Here is a 26,924-nt window from a genome sequence, read left to right on the forward strand (position 1 = left end):
AATTATGTACAAACGCCATGTTAACTTTCACCCGGGGAAGAAATTTTTTTGTTGAAACACCCCCTGATAACTTCCTGTGTTAATATCATGGCAATTTATGCATTATAGACCTTGGTAACGTACATACAAACAAATTGCTAACTTTTTATCCAAAGTTGTTGAACCATACTCCGATAACGTATGTGTAGATAAGATGGTATTTTACACACCGCAGACCTAATAACTTACATATGAACACACTGATAACTTTTCACCATACCACGGTAACTTCTATGTAAATAATATGGTATTACGCACCAGATACCTGATAACTTACATATAAACACATTGATAACTTTCCACCATGGGCAGAGAAGTTGTAGAAATATATCTTGATAACCTAAGTGTAAATAGCATGGTAATTTACGCAGCAGACATCCAATAACTTACATACGACACATTGTTAAAAGTTGTTGAAACATGCCCCGATAACTTCTGTGTTAATAGCATGGTCATTTATGCATTGTAGACCTCATAACTTACGTTTATCCACCATGGTAACTTTGACTTCGATAAAAAAATGTTGAAACATAACTCCTCTGGTAACTTACATGTAAATTTATAATAATTTTACGCATCACAGACCTAATATCTTACATTTAAACACCACAGTAACTTCCATCCAAGGAAGAAGATTTTGAAACATACACCGGAAATTTCCGTGTTAAATTACCATAGTGCCTCATGGTAAAGTTACCGTGCTTCTCATAATATAGTCATTAACCTTCTCGCACTGTAGTTACCAGCCTTATCATGATATAGTTATCATGTTGCTCATGTCATAGTTAACACGCTGGTCATGCCAAAGTTACCAAGCCAATTTTTTTCCTGATATGGTAGAAATGAGAAAGGTTCAAATAACCTTGCTTACTTCAACAAACAACAACTAAAGGTGGCATAGTTAGTTATTGGGATCAACAACTATTAAATGGACCTGGGTTCAAGTCCTCTTTAGAGCACTTTTATTTTCTATTCATATTATTCAACGAAAAACCCCAGAAAAACCACTAGCACATTTTTACAAGAATTGGTAAATTGGTATAGAAAAAAATGTTAAACATGTATTATATTATTTGACATATACGAAAATGTAGAGTGAAAAGAAAAATAAACATAAGAAAAAATAAAATAAAACAAAAATGGAGAATAAAAAAGAAAACCAAATAAAAAAACAAAGAAAACCCCTAAAAACAAAAAACTTAAGTTTTATCTTATTCCTTCTTTCTTTTTCTTTTTCTTTTACTTTTTAAATTTTTCCTTGTTCATTTTTTATTTTATTTTTTCAAAATGCTTTAATTTTCTTTATCAAAATTGATGATTATTTTCAAATTCAAAGGAAATTTTTCAATTTCGATGATTTTTTTCAAATTCAATGAACTTTTCCCAAATTGATGAACTTTTATTGAATTTTCAAACTTTTTAAAATTCTATGAACCTTTTTCAAAATCGATGAACAAAATTGGATGAACTTTTTCAGAATCCGGGAAACTTTTTTTGAATTTTGAACTTTTTAAAAATATTGATGGAATTTTTTCAAATTTTGTGTTTTTTTAATTCTTTGTTATTCTCAATGTTTTTAAGAATTCCCTCTCAAATTTATGGTTTTTTCAAATAATTTATATTGGACATATAATTTGTATTTATGTTGTTCTATAAAAGGTTAGATAGCATTGTTTCCTAATTACACACAACTAAGTGAACGCGGCCAGGTTATTATTGGCTACTGTTGTCATCGTTTGTGTGCTGAGTTCGAGTCATGTATCTTTCTTTTTTCTTTTTTGGTTTTTCTTTTGTCATGTCTCCTTTTCCTATCCTTTTTTGTTTTTTTTCTTGTTTCTTTTGTTGTTCATATTTTTAGAAAAAAATTGTACTTTCAAATTTTGCTCGCTCCTTTTACAAAAAATGTTCAAAACTCAAAAAAGTAAATAATTTCTTATTCATTTTTTTTGCATTTTGAAACTTTGTTCACAAATTCATTAAATGTTTGGGTATTGAAAATATTGTTCCCAATTTCTACTTTTTTTACAAATCCGATAAATTTCCATGTTTCCAAAATTAATTCTAAATTCAAAAAATGTTGGGTTAATTTTGTCACAAATTCAAAAGATGTTCGGGAATTTTAAAAAATGTCGCGATTTCCATATCGGTTCAGAGTTTCAAAATATGTTTATGTTTTGAAATTTTGTTCATAAATTTAAAACATGTTCATGTTTCACAAATTTCTCGCAAATTTTAAAATGTTCATGTTTTTAAAATTTGATTGAAATTCATAAAATGTTCAAGGGAATTTTCAAAAATATTTTCCTTTTTTCCTTTTCTCATTTATTTTGTCATTTCAAAAAATGTTCTCGTTTAAATTTTGTTCATTTTTCTGCAAAAATATTGAGTTTCCCAAAACGTGTTCGTGTTCTCATAAAATGTTTGAATTTAAAAAAAATCTCAGAAATATGAAATTTTTCGTGATTCAATATGTACTTTTTTTAAGAAAACCAAATTGAAAAAAGTTTAAATATTTTGCATCTTATAGTTCATATAAGGCGGGCTGCAAATTTTGACATCAAGTGGTCCTCAGATCGACCCCTCAGACAGACTATACATTTTCTGATTTTTAGTTTTGCAGTTGTCGTGTGTTTCTTTAAGGACCGCATTGGAAATTGAACCTGAGAAGTTGTTAGTTGTAGTTGCTCAGACAGCGGGCGAAATTGGATGAAGTCACATGTTTGAGGCACGGTACTAGTGCGCTCCTCTTTTTTTCTCTACTACTATTAAACAAGCAAACATTTTCACCGCTAAGTGCACCCAGCCTAGACTACACACAACAACACGAAGGAATTACAGCCTTGGGATCAGATCACTAAATTTGATCTAACACTCAAGGTTACACTAACCCACATCCAAGACTGCGTTTAGCATTTCCCCCGGGCGGATGAAAACTCTGCCAATCCCACGTCTCACAGTACGGATCCCACACCCGCACAAGCAGCACAGATAGGAAACAAACATCTCCCCACATCCCGCCTCCAGCCGCCACAACCGGCCCAATCATCGCACGAAAATCATGCCGCACCCTGCCCCTTATCCTCGCTTGGGGAAGCCGCAGACTCAGGACGGCTGGAGCTACCAATCCGTCCGCGAGATCAGCGAGGAGATTGGTCGCGGCTGCTTCGGCGTCGTCCGCTGCTGCACTGGAGGACGAGGCGTTGATGCACATGGTGACGGTCTAATGGACCTCTGCACCGGCCCGGACCTGTCGACTGGGTTCGCCTCCGCCACGGCGCTCCCGTACCGGAGCCGGATGTCGCCGCTGTTGCCGCACTGCTCGCCGAGGCCCTCGAGATCTTCCACCGCTGAGACGCCGTCGACACACCAGGGACACGGGAGGGCAGCCAGCCCAGTAGAATCCCACCTTCTAACCCTAATTACCAGCGCTCTCTCTCTCTATCCGCTAGATTGAACAGGTCACGGGGTTGGATCGAGCGACCGCACGAGCTGCCGGTGCCGCAGCTGCGTGGATTCCAGTCACCGCAAGCCTGGAGCCGAACCGCCTGAAAGGTAACCTCTATCCTTAATCCCTGTTGTTCTCCGCTCTACCCGTGCTGTTGCCTCCTGCATGTTGTGCTGATCCTCTGGTGTGGTGAGCGCTGGGCACTTGCTGCTGCGTACGTGCTCAGGTGGCTGCTCTGGGCTGGTGCTGCGCTGGCCTGTTGTCGCTCTGCTGCTTTGTGTTTCTGTATAGTGTTGTTGCTTGCTGCCGCTGGTCTGCTGATGTTTTTGTTGTTCATGCTAGAAAATGACGAACCGAAATGGGACATGGCATCTCTAGAGCGTACCACAAGGACTTGGGAAGAGGCATGGATGCTACAAATAGAGCAGTGTGTTTATCTCATTTCACCCAATCAATTCTTCTTTGTCTTTATTGTATGCCATTTTATTAATTATTTGTATATATCTGCTGTATCGATGTACTGATGTTAACAGAAATTGTCGTATCCAGTATCCCTGTATCTGTATCACCGTGTCTTCTTTCCTGTATCGGTGCTTAATATTTAGCTGAGTTGGATCTCTACTTTTGGATTGGTTGTACATTGGAGACTAGCCTATTGGTTTAGATAAAATATAGGTTTTCAGGAAAGGAGTACGGAGTTGAATTCTACTTTTTATTATCGCGGGTCACAACGGCAAGAGGTATGGTATTACTTGACTACACATTTATATTATGATTATGTTGAACAACGTGTTTCAAAATATGGTGGACAATCATGCTTAATGCCAAGAGGTATGGTGTTACTTGACTACACACATTTATCTTGATTATTTTGAACAGCGCGTTTCAAATAGGTTGACATAATAACGCACTATCTCACCCTTCTCACTAATTCTATGGGCATAGGTTATATCTATTTTGCCAGTCACCTGTTGCAGCTATTTCAAGGCATGGTGTTCTATGCTTCATGTATCGTTATTTTTTCTACAATACATCAGGATGACAATTCATGATGGTCCAGATTAAACATCTTCTATTTACTAAGTTTGTGCTTACCAGGGCAACAGGTTATACTTGCCACATAAAGTAATTTTTTTTTGGTTTAACCATGGGTGAAGTCATTTCTAGATCTTTTCACCTGGGTGGTGGAATCACTACAAGAAACAAACTAAGGTTCTTATTCGTAGAAATGATATTATTGTGTATAGTAGCAAAACTCAGGTTAGTTCTTTAATACTTGAGCATTGAATACAATTGCTCATGTAGAACATATTGAATCCAAATCTTTTTAGAGATAGTGGTTGGCTAATTTAACCATCATGAAACCATTATTCAGGTTTGTCTGTATGCATTTTTTATTAGGCTTGGAACTTTGGACCTGAAAATTGAGCTTGGCCAAAGTTACTTTAATAGAATGGAGCAAATATGTGATTAAAATTTACTGGAAGAACAATTCACTTATTTTCCAGGGGTTAACAACCTTCTTTTGCTGGTTGGTGTCAACATGGCTGCATGTGTTCTTGGGTTGTTGCACTCGCATCTTATTTTAGCTGAGATATATAATAATTTCGGGTTGCTAGCTACAGGTAGTAATATGTAAAGTATGGTACCATGTTGTATTATATATGAATGTATTCTTGCCTGTTTTCTGTCTTTATAATTTACACACACCGGCAGTAAATACTAAAAGTATATGGTAATATGAGTCATGCTTGCGAAGCGTCTTCTGTTTTTGTGAACAACTATGCAAGTATTGTTCTCCAGTGTTGCGTGCGGACCAATGAGCAGTTTCATACCTTTTCAGTAGTGAATATGGATAAATAGGAAGCACAGAATAAAATCTTGGTGAAGACATTTCAACAGAGATGCGATAGTATTGTACAAGTGGATTTATTGCTTGCTTTCTATATCGCCTTTCCAGATTTTTTTTGCGGGAATTCCGGTTTATTATGCATTAGCGCCTTGTAATAGAAGATATCTAACAATCAGATTTGAAGTGAATCTAGATAAGTCACGAGATGGTTGGCCATTTTTGTCCAAAACGTTATGTTTGATTTTCTCCAATACAATTTGCCCTTTGTTTGTGGTCATATGTCTTTTTTACCAATTGTTTATTTATTTTATATTACATATATTTCATGCGCATAGTCTTTTCACCAGCGATATATATGGACTCTATGCCCACTATTGATCTAATCTTGCGTGCTTTTAAATGCATGGCTATCATGGTTACTCAGGCACATGCAAATTGAGACGTGCGTTGCACGTGCAAGCTTACTAGTATAAAAAAAAACATCTCACGAACGTGCCTCGTCGGACCACTTCAAATGGGCGGCCCACGTTAGGCTCTCCTGTGCGAAATGTTGGCACTTTGCCGCAAGGAGCGACATATAGGAGGTCCCTAGTTTATTTTTTTTGAGTAACTAGGAGGTTCCCAGAGCACCGGAGACCACAACCTCTTTTTCCTTTTTTATGTTTTATATTTTTACTTTCATTTTGCACTTTTGTTTAAACTTTAAAATATTCTAAAAATGTATATTACAAAAAATGCTCTTCAATATTTTTGAAAAATGTTGAAAAAAATGTTGAACAATTATTTGAAGGAATGTTGATTTTATATAGAAATGTTGAAAAATTATTTTAAAAATATTTGAAAAATGTTGAACAGTTATTTGAACTTTTTTATCATATATAAAAAATGTTTAACAAATATTTGAAAAATGTTTAACAAGTATGTAAAAAATGTTGATCATGTATATATTTATTTATTTTTGGAAAATGCTGGGCAAGTATTTGTATTTTTTAATCATGTATATACAAAATGTTTAACAAGTATTTGAAAATGTTAAAAAAGTATTTGAATTTTTTTGATCATGTATCCCCATATAAAAATGTCAAATGAAAAACAAAAGGAGACAAAAAATACCAAAAAAATGAAAAACGAAAAAGAAACAATATAAATGAAAGAAAAAGGAAAATAAAAAAACTGAAGAAACAAATGAAAAAACCTAGAAGAAAAAAAATACTTGTATATAAAATAATGGATAAGCAAAAGCAAAATAATGAAAAAACGAAGATGAAAAACTGAAAAGAAAATGAAAAAAAAAGTAAAAAAAACAAGAAAACCGACACGTCTTGCTATAAGATCGCACCTTCAATGGCTAGTCGAGATTCCTATGTTTGCGGTGACTAGGGATCCTAGCCACTGCCTCCCTGGTGCTCCCCTTTTCCCTTCTACTCCCTCTATTTCTAAATATAAAATATTTTTAGAGATTCGAATGTGCACTACATACGAAGCAAAATGAATGAATCTACACTCTAAAATATGTCTATATACATCTGTATGTAGTTGAAAGTGCGTTACGTCGACTAGAGGGGGTGAATAGGTGATTTTTATGAATTCTTCAGTGAGGAATTTCAGGGTGAGGAAATTCCTAAGCGAAGAACTACTTGCAGCAGAATAAATACTCAGGTATAAGCATAACAGGGCAACAACATAGTCATTATAATAAAATGAAAGATAAACACAGAGTACATAAAGCGTAAACACATGATAAGCAAGATGAAGACAAACTGACTGAAGAAATAGGATTGAGAAATTAGAGAAAGTCTTCAGTCAAAGTCTTCAAACAGTAATGATCAGGTTCATCAACACATAACTAAGGAAATGAAAGGGTTGAGGAAATAGAACCAGTAGGCTTGGTGAAGACCATGATTTGGTCGACCAGTTCCAACTGCTATGACAGTTGTACGTCTGGTTGGAGCGGTTGAGTATTTAAACTCGAGGACACACAGTCCCGGACACATAGTCCTCACAGTATTCTCCTTGAGCTAAGATCACGCCAATCTCGCCTAACAGTAGTGGTAAGTCTTCACAGGTGACTTCCAAACCTTCACAGACTTGGTCACTCGGCAATCCACAATTCCTCTTGGATGCTCAGACCACGACGCCTAACCGTGTGGAGGATACACAGTCCTCAAAGGTGATAAGCGTTTGTTCCACATAGAAACAATCTCTTCAGTGATGCTCAATCACTTTGGTTTTGTAGGTGTTTGGGTTTGGGATTTGGGTTTTTTCTCACTTGATGATTTTCGCTCAAAGTCCTTAGAGGATGGGATGCTCTCAAATGACAAGTGTCAGTGTCTCTCGGAGCAGCCAACCAGGTAGTGGTTGTAGCGGGCGGCTATTTATAGCCTAGAGAGCAGCCCAACATGATAAGACATGAATGCCCTTCAAAGATATGACTGTTACATGGTAGGATATTTTGGACAGCTGGCGCGTGGCACAACAACGGTCGGATTTGAGGTTTGAATTCCTTAGGGCTATCAGGTTCCTCACTGTGTAGGCAATCCGCACTGGCGAATTCCTAACTCCTCAATTAGAACAAATTCCTTAGAGACTAGAAGATCTTTGTCTCTGTCATTGAAGAAATTGACTGAACTGATATGAGATTTCCAATGGCTTCACTCGAAGGATTTGGTAGGTGTAGGATTTTGAGATGAGCATCACTTGGAAATCAGTTTTCTTAGTATTACCTCGACCCCCTTTAACAGTACGGTGTTTCCTATGACTCAAGAAGAGGAAAACGAAACTATGAAAACAAAAGTCTTCGGGCTTCATAATCCTCGCATGAATATCCAAGTCTTCAAGGTCACACCAATTTCTTCACTTTAAAAGTCTTCAGGAGAACCAAAGTCTTTAGCCGAAGACATTCATTTTCAGGGGTCGATTTTCATTGTAAATATCAAACTCCTCATCGACTTATAGAGCCTGTGTACACTCACAAACATATTATTCCCTTAACCTATAAGTCTTCAACACACCAAAATCACTAAGGGGCACTAGATGCACTTACAATCTCCCCCTTTTTGGTGATTGATGACAATATAGGTTAAGTTTTCAACAGGGATAAACATACCAATTGAAAGTACTCGATATTGAGGAATTTGATTGCAAGATATAGAAGAACTCCCCCTGAAGATGTGCATAGTGAGGAATTTGCTTTTGAAGCAATGCACACTTGAAGAGTAGAATCATGGAGGTCTCCCCCTATATCTTGTAATTCATACACGCATCTAACATATAGATTGAAGAATTTGAAATGCATGATGAAATATGGTGACTGATGTAATTCAACATGTGTGCATATCATATATGAGGAAATAGCATGCAGAAAACAAGGAAAAAGTATCAGGTCACCATCGAACATAAGTTTACAACTCAATCAACAAACACTACAGAAGAGCGAGAGTTGCAACTTAACCAAAACAAAGCCCATATAGATAGACCCGCTTGAAGACTAACTCAAATTTCTCCCCCTTTGTCATCAAATGACCAAAAGGGACGGAAATGAGGACTAATGCCCCTGAAGAATTTCATCACGAAGTCGATGGAGGAGCGCCAGTGTTGTTGGGGTCGGTTGTTGGAGTAGGGCCTGCCGCAGTGTCGTCCAAATCTTTATTTTCATCAGTCTCGCGCGATGAAGAATATGAGTTGGGCACCAAAGGAGGAACTTCAACCTTCTTGAATTTCTTCGCTGGAGGCTTAGACCAGCCGAAGTCCTGCTTGAAACCCATTTGCTTGAGATCTTCATCACCATAGAGATGAGTCAGAACAGCCCAGTGTGATCGAAAACTTCATTGAGGTAATAATGGTTCTTCTTCACAAAATTATACATAGCAGTCATATTGTGAAGAATTGCGCCAAACTGACGCTTCACCCATTTGTGATTGCGATCGACCTTCTGATGAAGACTGAGGAGAAGCTCACGATCAGTCATCACCCTTGGAGTTGTAGCTTGAGGACTTTGCTTTGTGGCATTGGCGGCCGAATCATGAGTAGTAGAGTCATCATTGGTGGAATATGAGGCAGCTTTGCGGAGTTGTCCATCCAATGGATGAATGCCCTCATCAATAATTGCACTGGTCTTGCCCTTTTCATCACCTGATGAAAATGTCCATTTAAGGACTTCAATAGGGGGCAAGAAACTGCCATGGTTGAGTGTGTCAGCTTTGTAGTTGAGTGAAGACCTTGATCCGAGGAATCTCATAATCCAGGGCGCGTAAGGCTTCAACTCAAAAGGAGACATCACAACATTTGCCAAAGTCCTCATGAAGAAGTCATGGTAATTCACTGGAATACCATGCATGATATTGAAAAGCAGATTCTTCATGATGCCAACAACTTCTTCATTATTGGAGTTGTGGCCTTTGATAGGACTTAGAGTCTTGGTCAGAATGTGGTATACTGTTCTTGGCACATATTGCAATTCCTTCACAAGGAACTTTGTCCTTGAGGCTTGACCAGGCTTCAATGGCTTCATCAGAACTTGCATCAAATGATCAGACGGCTCAGTTTCAGAGTAGATAAGATGCACAACTTCTGGGGGAGGACTGACAGGTATGGCACGAAGCAATTCAGTGGCCGGTGCCTTATAGTGAGTATTTTCTGTCATCCAGTCCAACACCCATGAGTTCACATCTTCAGCATTGCCAGTGATGTGCAGCGTCGCATAGAACTGAAGAATGAGTTCTTCATTCCAATCACAGATGTCCGTGCAGAAGTTGAGCAGTCCAACATCATGAATAGCAGCGAGGACTGGTGCGAAGCATGGCAGTGATTCCATATCAACATGAGGAATATGCTCACGGTCGAAGACTTTGTCCTTGTTGAAAAGCATAGAAGAATAGAAATTGGCTTGGCTGGCAGCCCAAAAGCGCTTCCTCCTCAGACGAGCAGAGTCATAGGGATTGTAGTCAGTGAAGAATACATGCTCATTGAAGAAAATGTCAGCCTTGCATTTTGGAGTTTTGGAGAATGGATTCTTCAGCTTTGGCTGAGGAGTATCAGTTGGTTGAAGAATAACCTCAGGAATCTCAATCTCCGGAGTCGCAGGCTGAGGAATATTAGCTTCTGCTTCAGTAGCAGCCTGGGCCTCCATTTCTTCATCAGCACTAGTGGCTGGAATCTCTTCATGAATGGAAGGGGCAGTGTGAATTTCTTCAGAGCCCATTTGAACTTCTGTCGGTGCTGGGGACTGAGGAATTTGTTGTAGTGGTGTGAACAGAGGAGAGTTGGGGTGCTGACTGTCCAAAAATCATCGTTCATTACTGGTGTGGTGCTCCCAATGTCCACATCCTCATCCTCTTCCATTTCATCAACGTCGGCCTCTTCAGTTGTGAACTGAGGCGTTGGCGATGATACGTGGGGAGTTGAAGTGATAACATCAACTTCAATTTCTTCATCCATCTGCTCTGAGGAAGCAGCAGAGGGATCTTCTTCAATAGATTCTTCAGGAATCTCATAATCTTCACCAAAAGGAACAAGCTCCTTTGATGGCATGCTTGAGAGAGGAACATCATCAATAGGCTTCTCAATTGATCTTGTCAAAATCTTTGCCTTCTTGGGAGCTGAAGATTCTGAGGCAGCAGATGTTTTCCTTTTCTTTGGAGCAGCTCGCTCTGCAGCCTTTGTTTTCTTCACTTCCAAAGCAGAAGGAAGAATTGGAGATGGTATTGGTGTTGGTGCAGGAGGAGCAGAGGAAATTGGTTCAATTTCTCCAGGCACAACTGATGCAGGTGGCCTTTCTTGGGCAGTTTCTTCAGGCACAGCTTCAGCTTCTTCAGCTGTCCTGACTTGCTCTTCATGCGCAACACTAGTGGTTGCCCTGGCAGTTTCTTCAGTGACTGGTATTTCTTCAGTCCTGGCGCTTGCAGTTTCATCAACAGCCTGATTTTCATCAGCAGTGTTGGCATCTCCTTCAGTCGGCCGGGCAGATGCTTTAGCCGAGGGAATCTCAATGTGCGATGGATCAGCAACATTGGAGGTGAATTTCTTCACCATTTTGACGAATCTGACTTTGGTTCCCAGTCATTCTACCTTGTAGGCATCAAATTCATCACTGATCTTCTTGATCGTAGATTGCAGCGCAATGAGCTGCTCAGGCGATAACCTCAGAATGTTATCCTTTAGATAGCGTTGCTTCTTGTACTGGGCTTTCTTAGCTACTCTGGCTTGATCATATTTCCATTTTTCTTCAGAAATGAACGCCGTCAACATGTGACTTTGTCCAGAAGTGAGGTCTAGCTCATGCAATGGAGTGTTAGGATCTTTGTGCCAGATATCAATGAAATCCAGGATCTTCTTCGGATCCAATAGTAGAGGCACATCACTTCCTTTGGCTCTAGCGGCCCTTTGTTGTCTATCTTTGATGATATCAGCTAATTCATCATTATCAGCCTCATCATCATCAGAAGGCACTTGAAAACAACTTGTTTCTTGTGAGGACTTGGTCTAGTGCCTCGTCTTGCAGTGGCCTTGGTCTTCAGCAAAGTTGGACTCTTTGAAGCTAGATGAGGAACTGAAGAACTTGCAGAAGCTCCTGAGGCAATAGAGAATCATGTGGTCCTTTGGCACGTGACGAGATGCACAGGTGCAGAGGACTTTGTCGGAGGAGCCGAGGATTTTGAAGCCCGAGGAACTGCTACAGCTTGAGGAACTAGGGCAGCTTGAGGAATTTGCCTTGTTGGCACAGAGAAGCTTGGCCATGAGGGCATTGCTGAGGAACTTAGCCGTGAGGGCATTGCTGAGGAAGTTGGTTTTCTAGCAGGCTTCTTGGGCATAGCCTTCTTGCTTGAAGAAGCCTCAGCAGTGGCAGCGGCAGCAGCAGAATCTTTGTTGAATTTCTTCACTGCTTCTTTGGCCTGCTTGGCCAGCTTAGCTTGCCGCTTGGCCTATTCATCAGCATAATCCTCACCACGTTTAAGGCTTGTTGGATCAGCTCTTTGGCCAAGTGCCAATGGAGGTCTTGAGCATGGAGGGTTAAGAGCAAATTTCGTCATATATTTAGGAGTAGCATATATGTACTCCCTCCATTCTCTTGCCCATCTTCGTTCAATCCTCTATATGCGCACTTTGCGCTCGTTCTTAGTTTCCTTCCCGTGAGTTGCCTCATCAAGCGTGCAGTACCCTGCGTAAATGTCATCAGGGATTTCAAACGCTGTGTTGACTTCCAGTTTATTTCCTCCTTTCTGAGGTCTTTTACCATCTGCCATTTTCTTCAACTGAGGAATTTGAACAATTGAGTTCTCTGAAGAAGTATGCAGCTTTTCTTCGAGGAACGCTGCAAATGAGTTAAGTTGATGAGAACCTAGTGATTCAGCAGCAGACATGTGTACCTGTGAATAGAGTATAGGTGCAAAGAATTTGGAGAGGTCAAATGCGTTCTCAGAAGGTTTTGTAAAAACTGAACAAGTTTGAGGAAATTGACCAGATGTGTCTTGAAGAATTTCACTAAGCGTTCTTTGACTTAGGTTCCAGAGTTGTGCAGATTGTGAGATTCACACAACTGAGGAATCTTGAGGAAAAACGTCACTTAGAGAAACAGATCAAGAATAGATGATTGTGCTAGGTGTTTAGAGTGTGGAAGTTGAACAATAAACACATTTTGAAGATTTGATGAAAATCATCAGTAGCAATAAGGGCAGTTGACGGTGTCCTGGACTAGGGGGTACTCAACGCCTCGTCTCCCAATCAGTTGGATTGGGCCGAGGACCCCCATGGCCGTATACTCATGGGCCAGTCCGGACAGCTGCCGCATACAAGGAAGAATCCACAAGACTTGGCGATCAAGACAAAGACTCCTCCCCCACCGGCATATTCGGCTAGGACTCTTTATCCTAGGCCTCTGGTGCATTATATAAACCGGGGCCAAGCTAGTCGATAGAGATATACAACAACAATCATACCATAGGCTAGCTTCTAGGGTTTAGCCTCTTTGATCTCGTGGTAGATCAACTCTTGTACTACCCATATCATCAATATTAATCAAGCAGGAGTAGGGTTTTACCTCCATCAAGAGGGCCCGAACCTGGGTAAACATTGTGTCCCTTGCCTCCTGTTACCATTGATCCTAAGACGCACTGCTTGGGACCCCCTACCCGAGATCCGTCGGTTTTGACACCGACATTGGTGCTTTCATTGAGAGTTCTGCTGTGTGATCGGCGAAAGGATCAATGGCTCGATTGCAGGTCAACTACGACGTCGGCTTCTTCGTCACCAGCTCGACTGGTCACCTTGGTTTGACCGAGGACTGCGCCCTACCTCCGATCGTCATGTTCGGATGAAGGACTTCATCAACACCAACTCCGATCTCTATCAAAGATCATGGAAGAGTCATCCATGGAGCTCGAGGGCTCAATGTCAACATTGCCCTCAGGCGACCATGTTGTTTTTCTGGACAACAAACTTGTATCCGCCGCCACTGCCTCCTCGAGTGTCGCTTAAACGATTACTTCGGTGGAATTATGCGGAATTAAGTCTACAACAACCCTGCAAAAATTTCGTTGAGTTCCGATGGAGGAATCTCCGGCAATCTCCGATATACTGGAGCCCTGTTGAATCTGGACGAGAATCCGAACAAGTTTAGGGCGTGGTATCCAACATCTAGCTATGATGTCCTTTGGAGGATCCAACCGTTGATTTTCTGTGGAATTCCCATATCTACCACCTGCCAAAAATTCAGCTCGATTCGACCGTCCAAACTCCGGGAAACTTCCGATTAGTGCATCACCTTTTTGTTCTGTTTTTTGCGCGAGAACGAATCCGACCCGAATTCATCTTCTTTATGAACGGGATCTCGGACATCCCTTTTGAAGGAAGTTTTCGTATGGGGTGTTGTGTTTTATTCTCAAACACATCCCAGTAGTATTAAAAGTATTCTTGCAATAAGAACTTCACCGTCGCGCCGGTGTCAAACCAGCTCGACAACATCACTCCACGGCAGCCGACCTGCGTTAGACACGTCATCGCTTTGTTGAGCCGAGCTCAATTTCTTCGGATCATCATCTCGGCCAGCCGAACAATAGTTCGGCATCGCGAAGGATAAATCATCACCAACATCGTTGTCCCACGGATTACACGGAGCGGGCATACCAGCATCGCCGCACGGTCGCTTCATCAAGCCGGCATCGACCATGTCACGACCTGCATCGGCAGGGCCGCACTATTGCTTCTTCAAGCTGGTGTCCATCACGCCGACCTACTTCGACATCTCGACTGGACCGGGGGCTTCGTCATCTCTTCATCAACCTACTCCGGACACTTCGGCGTCGCTAGCCGACCAGCTCCGTCATGTTAGCTGGACCGAGGGCTTTGCCTCGGCGAGCCAACCTTTGCCAGCATCGCCATGCCATTGCTTTATCGCCCATCAGGCGATAGGTGTGCGGATCGAGTCCCAATTTTGGGAATCACCTTTCTTCGGATTGCTACAACAAATAAGCCAGGTCCTATTAATCCTAGTATTTTTTGCTTGATAGGGTTCATTTTTCCCAATGAATTATTACTCTGGTTTGTCCGTCATATGTACGCAGGTCTATCAAATGGTGGCCGCATTAATGACGGTCTCATGGGGGTTCGGTCAGTTTCCGTACATAGTCCGGCGAACGCCGCATCCGGAACTCGAACTGATCTGTGAACTCAGGCCTTGCTATGCCTTTACCGCATCACGCCGCCGCCCTGCATCGACATTGACTTCGGCGCCAGGCCATATTTCTTTTATTACTCACTTTGCATAAATTTTTTGTTATGCAACATTTTTTTGGTTATTATTATTATTATTACTATTATCTCCGGTTTGCACTATTTTTTGTGCACATGAAAATGATCCAGCCGGACTATATCCTTTGGTGTCACCTCGGCTGGACGGGGGGCTTCGTCAACACTTCATTACCCCATGTCGGGGACTTCGGCATCACCCTGCCGTCCTGCATTGACCGTGCTATGTCGCCACTTCGAAGTGCCGAGCTCTTTGCTCTGCCACCTCGGGACCGGCTTGGGGATGGAACCTTGTCCCGCATCAAGTTCGGACCGCGTCATCAATACCGAACACATTAACCAGCTAAGTTGTCTTCATGCTTAAAGTTTTAAATTTTTAACTTGTGTTCGGCTCGGCCAAGCATTATACTTTTTTGAAAAAAAGTTGCTTGTAAAAATTTCCTTGTCCAAACTTTGTTTTTGACGCACAAGTTCAAATACCCCGTTTACTTGGGGGCTTCCTTCATGAAGCTTTTTTCTCTTGCATATGGTTATACTTGTACGGCTTCGTTCCTTGTTCATGTATTATGCCACAATATGCACCATATTGACTTAAGCGATTTACAAGCTGGGTTGCCTGGCTCCTGTGCTTACCCCTACATTCCTGATTGTTCGGCTAGGGAGTAAAGGGAGCACCTCTGTGATTGTCACGATCGGGTTAACCAAGACAGACCTCAGACTGGGTGAAGCCGAAAGCTAGCGCTCTTATTGTTTTCAATCATGGTCGGCACACAACGGAACTCATGAGTACAAAAAAACTATTGCACAAGTCTCATAATAACAATGAGCACCGAAGAAAGGTATCAATGGGGGTACTATTTTCTTCGAAGATGCTTCTTACTCTTCGCAGTAATATAGCATAAGTTCCCTGAGCGCGCTTTGTCTGTTACAGCCTTATGGCCTGATTGCCTGGTTAATGGAAACACCGTCGATATTCTCGACAGATGGAGTACATAACACTTTTCGGTCCTTGACCGAAGAGGGAGAAGCCGACGGCCAGTTAAGACGCGTTTAAAGTTTGGTTGAACATAGATATGATATAAGTACTTTGGTACATGCAATCATTCTTTTACCCAAGTCACTTGTGGGCTCTTAAATTTATGTGAGCCGTTTTATCATAAGTGTTTTTTTCTTAGTCGTTGCAAAGTTTTTATTATTATTTATCACTCCTTTTTTCGACACAAGTGTGCGGGTCACTAGCCGGGGAGCCTAATTTCTCTCTCGAATCCGCTAAAGTTTAGTTTGCTAAACTGGCCTAGTAAGAAGTACTCCGCCTTCGGAATAGGAGGTTGAAGCCGTAGGCTGACCCGCTTGAAGTTTTGAGATAGGATGTGTCATGTTAAAGCACGGCAGAAGCACCTTTTTTTTCTAAAGTCCATTTTTCGGATTGGCACCGAACACTTGATCTAGTTCGGACATTAACCTTTTGAATAAGTTTTTTGGCTTTTCGAGCCCATGGCACTTTTTAACTATTTGTGTGTTTTCAGCACAAGTCTCGCAGTGCAACGCCGGACACCTTTAGAGATTCGGCAAAAACATTCTCGGATATTGCTATATATGCATCGGTTTCGAATTGTGTCTTCGGTCAATAGTTGGGTTGCCCGGCTCCTGCGCTTGTCTCCTATGTTCCGCTTTGTTCGGCTAGGTGTGCAAAGGGAGAACCACTGCGATTGTGCTTCCAGCCTACATGGTTAAGCACCTCAGTGGAGAAAGCTGAAAACTGACTGTCATAATAAGTGTAAACTGGTCGGCAATCCGATGACGGCGTTAAACGACGGACCATTCATAACAATGGCCGAAGTGTTTCCGGCTTGACCTCGATTGTCGCCGAACACTACCGGGGGCTATTAACTGGCCTCCCAAACTAAATCCTCGATATTTTGCTCTTACATTGGAGCTGAGGTTTCATGATCATGCTTAGCATGACAACCCAAAGAAAGGAACCGATAGTGGGACTATTTTCTTTGGAAGACATTTCTTCTGTTAAACAGTAATATAACATGTCTCTCCGCGTACCTTTGTTTATAAAACCGTATGGCCAGATTGCCTTGTTTGTTGTAAATCTTTGCCCTCATAAAGGCTTTATAAAGTAGGACAAACACTCCTCGGCTATTGGCCGAGGAGGTGGAAGCCGATGGTCAGTCAACACAGTTTTGTACAATGTGGATTCGAGCATTAATGATGTAAAGTACCTCGATACATAGAGTCATCACACATAATTTGTGATTTTACTATGGATATCGATCCTTAATTCGGCCTCCCGTGCCCGCATTAAGGCTCGGGGGCTACTGGGCTTCGGGCTTATTATTTACAAATATTAAAGAGGCACATCGATCCCCTGATCTAGTGTTGCCACTCGACCAGTGTCTCGGGGGCTACTGCATTGCCTATTCTATGCAGAAAATTTTAAGTGCAATATAGTTTCCGAGGAGATTTTGATCCTCAAGTTGGTCGGCCGCACCCAACCTGAGTCTCGAGGACTGAGCATGCCACTTTTTGTGTCCCGAAGTATTCTGCCGAGCTAGGACTTGATCCTCAGGCCGATTTTACAAATCAACCTGAGTCTTAGCAGTTATTGGGATCAGCGGTCTTATGTCATCCTTCATGTGCATCTCGGGTTTTAGACCGATACCCACCTTGAGGGCTACTGGCTATGTATCTCGGCAGAGAATAAATTGCACCAATCAAAAATATTGACAAAAATCGGCCCACATGCGGGGAGGTGCACCACCTCGGAAGCAGTCCGGCATAAAGCTCGGGCGCTAGTGGCTGGCTCCATAGAGGGCATTTCCGGCATTAAGCTCGGCTAAACTCCTTCAAACTTCTTTGAACCAAGGTGATTTACGACACCTCGGATACAGTCCGACGTTGGAGCTCGGATACATAATCCGGCGTTGGAGCTCGGATACATAGTCCGGTGTTGGAGCCGGGAAGCAGTCCGGCATTGGTGCTCGGTTGCAAAAGATACCTCGAATGCAGTCCGGCGTTGGAGCTCGGACGCAAGAGGACGTTGCCGCCCGGGAACAACTTTAAACCCGAGGCATGGCATAAAAATAACAAGGCATTGATAAAGGCCGTAAACTTAAAGGGGCTCCTTGGATACCCGACGTGTAAACTCGTCGAATGCATTTCGGCGATCCTCAAGATAGAAGATGAGAAGATTTGTTGAACCAGTTTTCAAGACCGGCAACCGAAGATGAAGAACAGTTCGGAAGAATCGAGGAGCGTCCCTAACTTGAAGACCGGTTCAGGGGGCTACTGACGGTGTCCTGGACTAGGGGGTAGTCAACGCGTCGTCTCCCGATCAGTTGGATTGGGCCGAGGACCCCCATGGCCGTATACTCATGGGCCAGTCCGGACAGCTGCCGCATACAAGGAAGAATCCACAAGACTTGGCGATCAAGACAAGGACTCCTCCCCCACCGGCGTATTCGGCTAGGACTCTTGTTATCCTAGGCCTCTGGTGCATTATATAAACCGGGGCCAGGCTAGTCGATAGAGATATACAACAACAATCATACCATAGGCTAGCTTCTAGGGTTTAGCCTCTCTGATCTCGTGATAGATCAACTCTTGTACTACCCATATCATCAATATTAATCAAGCAGGAGTAGGGTTTTACCTCCATCGAGAGGGCCAGAACCTGGGTAAACATTGTGTCCCTTGCCTCCTGTTACCATTGATCCTAAGACGCACTGCTTGGGACCCCCTACCCGAGATCCGCCGGTTTTGACACCGACAGCAGTAAAAGTAAATTTTAATTACCCTTGACAAAGAACACAAGGAACAGGAGGTGTAGATTGAGAAGTTCGTCGGCTCGGATCTTCCACGCCCTAACTTGGCGGAGGAAGATGACTACGGCGGTGGCGGAGTGAAGAAATCCACGGCCGATGCGAGTACGATGGCGACGAGGTCGAGGCAGTGAAGCTCTTCCTCACCGGCGACGATGAAGGTAGTGGCGGTGCTAGGGCTTGAGAGCTCGAGCGAGGGGAGTGAGGTCGAGCGGAGTAAATGAAGTTAGAGGAGGGTGAGGGGTATATATAGCCACGGTGAAAAACTGTTCGCCCGAAGAATTTGGACGAACGTGCCCCTGACCCTTCTCATCCTAGCGACATGTGTCACCCACGTATAGTGTGGTGGCGATCGTGTCAGATCGTGGGTGAATAGATAAGTTTATCATGGAATGTGTAACGGTTCGAGCGGCAAAAGCCTAAAATTCAAATTAAGAATATTTTAATGTTTCGTTCGCAATTTCTTCAGCTGACAAGGACACAGTGGACATTTTGAACGGGTTTCAAATAGAACACTGTCGGTGTCAAAACCGGCGGATCTCGGGTAGGGGGTCCCGAACTATGTGTCTAGGCGGATGGTAACAGGAGACAAGGGACACGATGTTTTTACCCAGGTTCGGGCCCTCTCGATGGAGGTAAAACCCTACTCCTGCTTGATTAATATTGATGATATATGATAGAGACGGGGGTGTCCCGATCTTTCGATGAGATGATAACTATCGATTCGGTGGAGTCGACTTTGACGATCCGACTACAAACGTGCACGACGTTGCGCCTTAGCAATCGCTAAACCAACTCCAAGAGGTTATTGACCACGCCGAAGCACAATCAACCTGACCACGAAGGTCTATTCCTGCAAGCAATCGAAGAACAAGCAAGAATATGATAAAAGCAATCTGAATATTGCGAATATGGATGAAGTATTGATAATGGTGGGGATCCGAAAGTGGTCTTGGTCTGGTCGTTGGACACAAACGAAGTACACGAACTTGCAATGGCTAACTTTTAACTAAACAAATCCCCAGCAAAAAGCTACTAGATGGATCTACTTATATAGGAGCAAGGGGTGGCGGCCTAGGAGGTGGGAGGACGTCCCAAGGCAGCCTAAAACTAACCCTAGGTCGTACAAGGCCAATGGGCCCAAGTGGAGGTGATGCAACACCTTTGGACTTGTTGTTTGACTCGGATTCTGCTGTAGCGTCTGATTGTTTCGTCGATATCTCAACGCTCCGGACGAATTTGAAGGTGAATCCAATTGGCCTGGAAAGAGAACAAAATCTAGAATCCAACAAAAAAAGAATCACCCAATTCGAAGTCCGTATGAAAAAGTTGTTGGCGTTTTGAATCAGGTATGTCTGTGCAGTCCGAATCTGAATCCAGAACATGAGAGATTTGGACTCTATCTTCTCTTGGCCCAAAAGTGACGTGAGAGAACTTTTTGAACAGCACTTAAACATCTCTTTCTCCCTTATCTTCATATGTGAATTGTACAAATATCCCATACACCTGCAATTAGACAAAACACAAAAGTGTGTGAAGTATTTTTGTTCTGGATAACATAAATAGATTATTGAATAGTTTGCACTAGAAATCTCCTGACAAATATGCATGTATGCAATATTTTTGGTCGTACCCAAGGTAGTCATGTCCTCATCATCCTCCCTTTTTTGAAAACAAAGCCGTCCTCGGCGTTGCTTAATCTGAAATGTGGCTAACAAAAGAGACAAGGTATACATGTTGTATATGTATATGTCATCCATTTTTACTTCCCTTGATTTTTGCACATATGACACATGTATACATGAGTAACTTTCATAGATCATAAAATATAAAGCCAAAATATTATCATAAGTAGAAGGCATGAAAATATTGCAACTCAGTCTGCACATATAAGTGAAGCTCTTATTCCTATCAAAAGATTGACAATATTTATCACTAAACCATCCCAACATTGGTGAATAAACCTTACTTGCATCAAATTTACATGCTACAACATGCTTAAATAAGCAAACATGCAGTAAGTCATTGGACACAGAATCATCACCAAGATTAGAGGTCATATCAAAATGATTAAACATTGGTTCTTTTGCATCAATAGTTAATTCAATGGGTGCACTCAAAATTGTTGGTATTTCAGTTGTTTGATCACATGATGCATTTATGATAGTAACATGATTCTCTAAAAATGGTGGCGTGCTTAAATCAACAGGTAACTCAACACATGATGTATTTAAGTTAATTAGGGATGCATCATTCTCATGTGAAGTTATATCATCAATACCTTTACTGTTACCTTGTCGCAAATATGTAGTTGATGTCGGTATGGACAATGACAATGTACCATACACTTGAGATGATGTCGCACTCACAATCTGAGGTGTGGCTGCTCTAGTAGGTGCAACGGTGGAGGAATCAACCGATGGTAGTGAGCATGAGTTGGAATAGTAGTTGTTGTAGTCACCCAATGCATCCTCCTGTAACTGTCTCTCAAAGGTACAAGCACGAACATACATACCAGTAATGCAATGAGGAATATACCTAAATCTTACCTGAATATCATGGTTCAAACCACCAAAAAATCTATTCATTGTATCATCCTCAGATTCTTCTATGTCACAATGATGCATATAAGATTTGAACTGTTGGTAGTAAGCATGAACAGTGTTATTGCCTTGTTTAAATTGTTCAAATTTGCGAAGCAATTCACGACGATAGTAAGGAGGGAAAATTTGTTGTCTCATTACATGTTTCAAATCTTTCCAACTTGTGGGTTGGTTATCAATGTTTTTCTTACAATGCACACTCCACCAAACAGAAGCAAAACCAGTAAATGCTCTAGTGGCAGCTCGTACTCGCTCAAGTTCAGAAAAGTCATGGTAACTAAAAACTTGTTCTACTTCAAGCTCCCAATCTAGATAAATAGCAGGATTAAATCTACCCTCAAATGATGGTAAAGAGATAACCTGACCATGTGATTTTGTCTGTTGTCCCAACTCTTGTGATGGTGAAGATGTGTTCGTCGTCCAAGAACTTCTTTCTCCGGAACCTGTCATGATTAGTAGAAACAAGAAACAAAATTCGAGAATAATGTTCCTATGAACAACTAGGATGTGGTTGTAACGTGCTCACAGTAAAGCAAATATCAATATCTTACAAGTTCTTACCATGCGACAGGTGGTGACAGGCAACCAGCGGTGTCAAATAACTCCGAAGATTGTGTAAAACGATTGCCAGGGGAACATACGTATACACGGTGTATAGATATGTGGAGCTGGGTTGGCTATATATGGTAGCAAAAGATTAGCAATAATCAATTCAAAGATGCAATGTTGAATAAACGCTCAACGACGGTACTGTGCTGGTCCTAGGCTAGACCGGACTAGAGACGCGAGCCTAGAACACTAATGAGGTCACGACATAGCACAACTAGCATCAATGAAGGATAAGTAGCTCTGGACAGCAAGATATAACTGAAGATCACGACGGCAGTAAAGATAATGATGAATAACAACTGCCAAGCAGGATATATAACAACTCTCTCTCCAACTTTCCTCTTGAAAAGTTTGCTACTAACTCAAGCTTTCCAATGCAAAAAGAATCACTCAATTCCGAATTAATATAAGGAGTCAAAGAATTCTAAAACTGGCCTGAAAAACTGGAACAAACTGTATGCGCGAACTTAAGAGGGAAAAAAGACCTATTTATAAGCTGATTTTGAGACGCCAAATATTGAACTAGCTTTTGCAACTATTTAGATGCGTCTAGTCGCTATCTTTAATTTGAGTACTTGTGGAGCCAAAATGGAGTTCGTATGAGAAAGTTATGCTTTTTTTACTGAACAGTGCACAAAACAGATTCCAGTCCGAATTCAACTACGAGATTGAGTCTAGATAGATCCGAATTTTGTTTTTTTCTCACACTTTTTTTTCCACATTTTTTTTCTTTCTCTCTTTTTTTTATTTCCTTTTTTTCTCCGTCTTTTTTTCTCTCACTCTTTCCAAAACAAACTAGATAAGATGCAGATTGGATCAAGTGAAGATGTGATGATCTCAACTATGATTATGACAATGAACAATGGGTAGCACGTGGTGGAAATTGATGGATGGGTGGTGGACAGCGGAAGGGATAACGATGCAGCGGCGGCGTGACTAATGTGAGCAGAACTCGAAACTCTAAACAAACTATGCACTAAGACCAGCAACTCGACACGATGATGCAACCGATAATTCAATAATGCAAACAATGAAAAGAAAATTGTAAAGGCTCAGATCGGCTTGGACAAAGGATGAATAGATCTAACTTTTTTCTGTGGCTTTTTTACTTGGACAATAGGTAAGAAAATAAATCTAATCTAGGGAAAACTGGAAATTCTCACCGAGCAACCTGAAAACTGATACCACTTGATAGAGGCGGGGGTGTCCCGATCTTTCGATGAGATGATAACTATCGATTCGGTGGAGTCGACTTTGACGATCCGACTACAAACGTGCACGACGTTGCGCCTTAGCAATCGCTAAACCAACTCCAAGAGGTTATTGACCACGCCGGAGCACAATCAACCTGACCACGAAGGTCTATTCCTGCAAGCAATCGAAGAACAAGCAAGAATATGATAAAAGCAATCTGAATATTGCGAATATGGATAAAGTATTGATAATGGTGGGGATCCGAAAGTGGTCTTGGTCTGGTCGTTGGACACAAACGAAGTACACGAAGTTGCAATGGCTAACTTTTAACTAAACAAATCCCCAGCAAAAAGCTACTAGATGGATCTACTTATATAGGAGCAAGGGGTGGCGGCCTAGGAGGTGGGAGGACGTCCCAAGGCAGCCTAAAACTAACCCTAGGTCGTACAAGGCCAATGGGCCCAAGTGGAGGTGATGCAACACCTTTGGACTTGTTGTTTGACTCGGATTCTGCTGCGGCGTCTGATTGTTTTGTCGATATCTCAACGCTCCGGACGTATTTCAATGTGAATCCAATTGGGATGGAAAGAGTACAAAATCTAGAATCCAACAAAAAAGAATCACCCAATTCGGAGTCCGTATGAAAAAGTTGTTGGCGTTTTGAGTCAGGTATGTCTGTGCAGTCCGAATCTGAATCCAGAACGTGAGAGATTTGGACTCTATCTTCTCTTGGCCCAAAAGTGACATGAGAGAACTTTTTGAACAGCACTTAAACATCTCTTTCTCCCTTATTCATATGTGAATTGTACAAATATCCCATACACCTGCAATTAGACAAAACACAAAAGTGTGTGAAGTATTTTTGTTCTGGATAAAATAAATAGATTATTGAATAGTTTGCACTAGAAATCACCTGACAAATATGCATGTATGCAATATTTTTGGTCGTATCCAAGGTAGTCATGTCCTCATCAATATGGGTAGTACAAGAGTAGATCTACCACGAGATCAGAGAGGCTAAACCCTAGAAGCTAGCCTATGGTATGATTGTTGTTCGTCCTACGGACTAAAACCCTCTGGTTTATATAGACACCGGAGAGGGCTAGGGTTATACAAAGTCGGTTACAATGGGAGGAGATCTACATATCCGTATCGCCAAGCTTGCCTTCCACGCCAAGGAAAGTCCCATCCGGACACTGGACGAAGTCTTCAATCTTGTATCTTCATAGTCCAGGAGTCCGACCAAAGGTCATAGTCCGGCTATCCGGACACCCCCTAATCTGGGACTCCCTCAGTAGCCCCTGAACCAGGCTTCAATGACGACGAGTCCGGCATGCAAATTGTCTTCGGCATTGCAAGGCGGGTTCTCCTCCGAATACTTCATAAAAGATGTTTGAATGCAAGGATAGTGTCCGGCTCTGCAAAATAAGTTCGACATACCACCGTAGAGAGAATAATATTTGTACCAATCTAATCTGTTGACGTATCCCGCAGCATGACATCAGGCCACGGCTAAGCCTTTATTCGAATCGTTTTACTGTCCCACCTCAGCGCGTTTAGCGAGGCAGTTTCCTTGGCACGTCTTGTCAAAGCAGAGATCGTGTCCCCTTATGCAGGGATTCTCATCAATACGGGCGTGGGTATCCCAACCGTGCCATTAATCACGGCACTTGGGACATAAGCGAGTTTTACCAGGCTGGTGGGGGCACATAGTTTCGGCCGCCCATATAAGGGGATAAGAATCCACCCTTTCCATCTACGCCTTCTTCTTCCCTTGCTTATCCATTCCCGCGCACTCGAGCTCCAGCGCCCAAGTCCGCACTTCCCACCTCAACCTTCTCCAACAATGTCCGGAGCGGGAGGCAGGTGGATGGCCTCCTCCATCACGGAGAGGCACATCAAAAAGTTGAGGAAGGCCAGATACCTGTCTTACGACATTGCGCACCGGCTCCCAGATGAGGGGCAGTTCATCCCCACCCCCAGGCCCCATGAGAGGGTGGTGTTCCTCCCCCATTTCCTCCGCGGCCTGGGCTTCCCGCTTCACCCATTTGTCCGGGGACTCATGTTCTACTACGGCCTGGATTTTCACGATCTGGCCCCGAACTTCATCCTCAACATCTCGGAGTTTATCGTCGTGTGCGAGGTCTTCCTCCGCATCAAACCCCACTTTGGCTTATGGCTAAAGACCTTCAACGTCAAGACGAAGGTTGTGGGCGGCCGGCAAGCAGAGTGCGGAGGCGCCATGGTGGGCAAGATGGCCAACGTCACATGGCTCGAGGGCGCCTTTGTGGAAACCATCAAAGGGTGGCAATCGGGGTGGTTCTACATCACCGAGCCGCGTGACCCTGAATGGGCAGCGGCCCCTGAATTCCGATCTGGCATCCCCACACGGCTCACCTCATGGAAAGAGACGGGCCTATCATGGGGTAATTCGACAGAGGTGACCGGACTCCAAACCTGCGTCAAAGACCTGGTCGACAAGAAGGTTAAACTTGTCACTGTAGTCCAGGTCATGCTCTTCCGCCGGATCCTCTCGTGCCAACGACGGGCTTTCAACTTGTGGGAATTCGACCCGGCCCAGCACCAAAATTTGTCCAGGCTCTTCGATACAACGCACGAAGATGCTTGGAAGGTGCTTTTCACGAGCTCCGAGGTTCACCCTCCCATTACCGAGGATCGCGGATTCTGCGCGAAGCGCCAAGCCAGCGCGGTAAGCTTGGTTTACCCATTACAGGGTACTTGTTTTTCATAGTTTGACTCTATGAAAGATCTGAACTCCCATTCCTTTAACAGGACTGGCAGAAGAAGGCCGGACAGATTGACTATCCGGCTACTTTGCCCGAAGGCCCAGCAGACGCCCGCCTGGCAAAGCTGCTGGTTCCGGCACCTCACGTGGTGCCGGAGAAGAAGGCCAAGAAGAAGGCCATGGGAACTCGAAGGAGCTCCCGGCGCCTGGTGGTGTCGGACTCATCGCCCGACGACCCCAAAGTGCACTCCTCCTCTGAAGACGAGGAGGAGGAAGAAGAAGCCTCTCCCCCTCCAACGGGGGGAGGAAAGAAAAGGAAGGCCTCCCCAACTGGGGAGGCCGGAGGGTCCAAGAAGGGGAAGACCCTTCTTCCGGACTACGCCTCCGACGCCGACAACGGCGGAGAGGAGTGGCCATCCAGGGCCAAGCCCCTGGCAGAATCGTAAGTATCCGGATACCAGAATAACTCATGGTGTTCCTTTATTGCACAGTACCTTCTAACGCCAAACATAATCATGCAGTCCGCCCAAGGCTCAGCTCGACGATTCGTCGAGCGGCTCCCTGGATTCGTCGGATGTGAATAGTCTTTCACTCCCGACTGCTACCTCCCCTCGCCCTACGGATGATGCCGAGGTGGAGTCCCACAAGGGGCTAAGCCAGGAGGAGGTGGTCCTGGAGGCGCCGCAAGGCGACCTCCCGGACTCTAGGCCCAAAGGGGATAAAGCCCCAGAGGGATCTAAGTTCGTGTCACACCCTAGCTAGTTCATGCATTAGAGTGTTGCATCATGTCTATCCTTTCATCAGAAACTTGAAATGGGGATGCCAGAACCCCCAGCCCCCTCTGAAAACAACTAGGGTTTACTAA

The 26,924-nt window shown here is 42.9% G+C and overlaps 1 long non-coding RNA gene across 1 annotated transcript; it reads left to right on the top strand.

Moving 5' to 3' along the window:
* Positions 1-3,011: 3,011 nt before the first annotated feature.
* On the top strand, positions 3,012-4,032 carry LOC123070493 (uncharacterized). The gene is made up of 2 exons (XR_006433771.1): positions 3,012-3,591; positions 3,827-4,032. It is a non-coding gene; the product is annotated as an uncharacterized lncRNA (long non-coding RNA).
* The last annotated feature ends 22,892 nt before the right edge of the window (positions 4,033-26,924 follow it).

The sequence above is a fragment of the Triticum aestivum genome, chromosome 3B (genome assembly GCF_018294505.1).
Source record: "Triticum aestivum cultivar Chinese Spring chromosome 3B, IWGSC CS RefSeq v2.1, whole genome shotgun sequence".
Taxonomy (NCBI): Eukaryota; Viridiplantae; Streptophyta; class Magnoliopsida; order Poales; family Poaceae; genus Triticum; species Triticum aestivum.